The sequence below is a fragment of the Sycon ciliatum genome, chromosome 9, assembly GCF_964019385.1.
Source record: "Sycon ciliatum chromosome 9, ocSycCili1.1, whole genome shotgun sequence".
NCBI lineage: Eukaryota > Metazoa > Porifera > Calcarea > Leucosolenida > Sycettidae > Sycon > Sycon ciliatum.
This window is the reverse complement of record NC_088651.1, coordinates 23,486,010-23,490,388: the sequence shown is the minus strand read 5'-3', so window position 1 is coordinate 23,490,388 and position 4,379 is coordinate 23,486,010. Positions and strand designations below refer to the sequence as shown.

At 43.6% G+C, this 4,379-nt stretch overlaps 1 long non-coding RNA gene across 1 annotated transcript; it reads left to right on the top strand.

Annotated features, from left to right (window-relative positions):
* Positions 1–550: 550 nt before the first annotated feature.
* On the top strand, positions 551–2,767 carry LOC135825318 (uncharacterized). The gene is made up of 2 exons (XR_010555056.1): positions 551–874; positions 1,995–2,767. It is a non-coding gene; the product is annotated as an uncharacterized LOC135825318 (long non-coding RNA).
* Positions 2,768–4,379: the final 1,612 nt, after the last annotated feature.

The following is a 4,379-nucleotide window of genomic DNA, read 5'->3' as shown; positions in this document are numbered from 1 at the left end:
GCAATACCAGCCGATATCCAGCTGACACAAGACTGATGTTGTATTGTTCACACATCGAGATTGAACAGCAGTACATTAGCAGTAAAAAAATCAGCACATCCTGTTCAGACTTTCTGGAGTTGATACCATCTTCATTTTGGGCCGTCCAGATAGCAATGGTCGCCAACTTGTGAGGACATGAAGCAATTGTCTTGTTCACTTGGCAATTGTTATAATTATAGCACCTTAGACGCTCGATATGATTTTGTTGGTGTTCACTTGGCTTCTACTTCACACCTACAAGTATATCTATCTCTGCTCCAGTCTTGCCGTGGAGTTTAAAACGTAAGCTATTTTGTGCTTTTTTGCTCCTCGTGAGTGATCGGACTCTTCGGTTACCTGTGTCTGGCAGGGTTCTAAACACCTCCGTTCTACGCTATTTTCCTTGTGTCAATTTGTCACGTACTTGCATGTGAGTCTGTCGAGTGTACACAGTTTCCGCGGTATATTCAACTCATAAGATTCCGTCTAATTCAAACCGAATCAGACGAAAGGATATGAAATTAACAAAGTTGATATTCATGGTAAATAAAAGGACTAATGAACTAGAGGTTACGCCATACGGCTCATAGAAGCAGTACCAGGAGAGGGATAGTGAACAGGTAGGCGAAACAGGCCTCACCAAGCCGCCTACAAGGTTGCTGCAGTTGATGCTTCCAATAATGTTGATCATCTGGCATGGTGGAAAGATCATGATAACATCGTCAATTGGCAGACGTCTGTGAAGATTGTGCTCAACATCCCACCCTCATCTGCAGCTCCAGAATGAGTATTCTTCTCCCCGAGTCGGCAGTCTCATAAATCCAGCAACGTACACTGAAAGGTCGCATCGAAGGTAAGCTAATGCTGCAGGATTTTATTTTTTTATTATATTATATTTGAGGATTTCCCAAAGACGTAGTCTAAATTGAAGGGAGTTCCCTTATAATGGGAGGCTGTAGGGTTGAGATAGCAGACAGTGGAGGGCTAATGATTCGTAATGAACAGCCTAGCAAGAGAAATACAATTATGCTGAATGTTCCAGAATAGTCCTTTACTCAATGATACCTATAGCCTCGGGGTATGCCTTGAAATACGAAATGTACCGAAACAGAGTACAATCATGGGAAGCTGAGTAGAGAGCTGTGAGCTTACAACTGAGGTCTATACTCTATTCTGCACAACGAGAGGCAGAACACAATGTCAATAGTCTTGATTTGTTTACCCCACCACACGTGCATTCACCGTCAATCAATCTGATATTGAAGCCCAAAAGGAATGCTCGCAAGTAATTATATATTTGCCAGACTGTCATATGCTGCACCCGATTTTGAAATTTATGACGTTCTTCCAGATCCTGTTTGCCCACAATTGTCTTTTTGGTTACGAGCATTAACGTGCAGAACGAGCATTCAAACTGGCGATATACTGTAAAACCAGAAAGTCTGACGAGTCACAAAGTCTAACGTTTTAACGGCCAATTTTTTCGTTATTCGAAACAAAGTTATCGCTAGAGGTCTGTGTAAAGATGTGCATACTGATGGGTGGCCAGCTAGCCATCGCTACACTTTCTGCACGTAATCATGACAAAATTACAAAAACGTTAAACTTTTTGGTCGTTAGTCTTTCCGGTTTACAGTACTCTGAAATACCAAGCAATGCTGAAAGCAGTATTTGTAAATGGACGAGCATTGGTCGCCGATTCCTAACTGTAATCACCAGTCGTTGCGCGAGAGATGCAAGTTTTTCCCAAAGACAAGGAGCTCAGGGCGTTGTGGATTTGTATGTGCAGCTAAGAATTTGAAATTATTTGGAAAGTGAGAACTGTGGAGTCTTCAAGCTGGTGGAAGGGCATACATGTAATGAGATTCGGAGTCATTGGGCAGTTATTATTGAGAAAAGTTGCCTGTTCACAATTCTCTTGTCCAGCGTTGTTGTGTGTGTGTACTTGAAACGTGATCGTTTCTGCTTGACAGGAGGTGAGATTCTGAACCTATGGATAACTCCAGGCTCTGCAGTTGTCACTTCAAGGATGGCGTGACGGCGAACTCGCCATCTATTTTCCACAGAACATTAATTTTAAGAAGTTCATGGATTTTCCTGACCCAGAGATCAAGTCAAGGTCAGTGTGTCCTCTGTCATACAAATCTTCATTCTCACCATTTCGTTTATCTTGACAGTAGAACTCTGCTTCTCCCGCCTGCTAGGTTATATTATATCCCTTGTTTTGTTTATTTGTTCAACAGAGTGCTTCACCTTCTCATTAATACAAGTTGCATACTTCTTTGTGTGAGCAGACATAATATAGCTTTTCTAGATTTTCAATGCATATGCACACATAATAGTAATGTGGTGCCAAGATGGAAACAGTCACGTGACAGAGTGAAACTGGTCTGCGTATAATGGGTAATATCGTCTTGGTTGCCATGGACACGGATAAATAAGGCTTCTTCTAGGTCTAAGTGGTAGAACACCTCCTGTACTGGACCTGACATGTTTGTCATAAAGGGATCCTTACAAATACTGTCGGCGAAAAGGATTGATCGAGAGTAATATCGTCTCTGACTTGTGAGTACATGATGGAGTTGTCTTGTGCAGTTTGCAATTTTCTAAAAGCACGTGAGACGCTCGATATGATTTTGTTGGTGTTCACTTGGCTTCTACCTCACGCCTATGTCTATCTCTACTCCAGTATTGACGTTTGTTTTGAGGCATAATCTATTTGTTGTGTCTCCCTTACTCCTCGTGACGATCTGGCACTTCTGTTACATGTAGTTGTGTTGGGCAGGGTTCTAAACACCTCCATTCCACGCTATTTTTCTGGTGTAAATTTGTCACGTTCGTGTGTGAGCTTGTTGAGTGTACACAGATGCCCCGCTATATTCAACTCAGAAGATTCCGTCTAATTCAAACCGGAGCCACGAAGGGGAACGTACTTGGAAAGCACAGTCTGCAAGGCATTGTGCAGGATACGAAGTGAACTGTCCACATACTGAGGACATTAATGAGTTCCAAGGGGTACTTAGTCTAAGTCTGCATTGACCGCCTCACACACAGCACGTGTCACGTGGCGGAGATCAAAAGACACCGGGTTAGGCTCCTGAGCTTGAGACGTGGTTTCGCGGGGAGACTGAAGCACTTCGTATAAACCAAAACGTTGAATTTTTTTCTTTCTAAAATGAATTTGTGAAAAAAGCGATACGGTGTGAGCCAGTGTTGCTCAAAAGCCAATTTTTGATGTTCAAAACTCCTCATGATAATTATGAGGTAAAAGACAGCGATGGCGTAATGCGAAACTGCTACGGAAAAATCAGGACCTGAATTCTGCTGTACGTACGCTGGTCCCGCGCAGAGTATCCGGGGTGATTGGTATGAGAGAGGGGAGAGAAGGGGCGGGAAGGGGGTGTGCCGGGAGTTTGAGAATATCGACAGCCTTGACGGACGCGCTATGAGAATGAGGTACTTGACAAAATATGAAACAATACTTGTATCCGCTATGCTAAACGCCATGCTAACTTGTCCACACCTGCTATGCTTCCCTTCCATGTACAATGTAGATTCTGTGATGACGTCACGCATCAGCATGGCTCATGCATAAACATGTACATGTACTTTAACATGACATTCAGGACAATCAGGACTTCTCAATCAAGCCCAGGACACACATGACAGATAACAGGAAATATGAGATGAAATCCATACTGGGATTAAGGGCAATACGCATAATGTTATCATCTATAAAGCCTAGTGTCGGGAATATGAACTCTCCAGTATCGATCGAAATATGTCTGATTGTGAGCTGATAGCCGCTGTAATCTGCCGCTAGCTGGTACTGTACGTCAAACTTCACGATTCCAGTACATTCCGAGGGCTGTGTACATCCGGCAGCAAATGAACTGCAAAGAAATTCACCCGTGGTCCAGTAGACCTCACCTTTTTCTGCAAGATTTAGGTCGCCAAAAAATGATAATATACCCATGATGTCTGCTATACCGGACACCAGACCACAATGATCCGACTTTCCGCGTAGCCATAATGTAGTGCCAGGATTAATAGAGTCACGTGACAGCATGAAATTGTACGGCATACAGGACTGTTGGAGAATAATAATTATGGTCTTGGTTGCCCTGACTACGGAGGACGAACGCCTGTACTAGGCCTTACTGGCAGAATACCTCCTGTACTGGACCCGGCATGCGTGTTAGCACGGGATCTTCACAATTACTCTCGCCAGGCTCGGCTTCTGATGCAGCGCAAGCTTGGTTACTCGGCGCAGGTCCACTCTCGTCCATTATCGCTGGGAATCAATGTCTCATTGACGATTCATTTGACGATTCTCGTCTTGCAGAGTACTACTATCG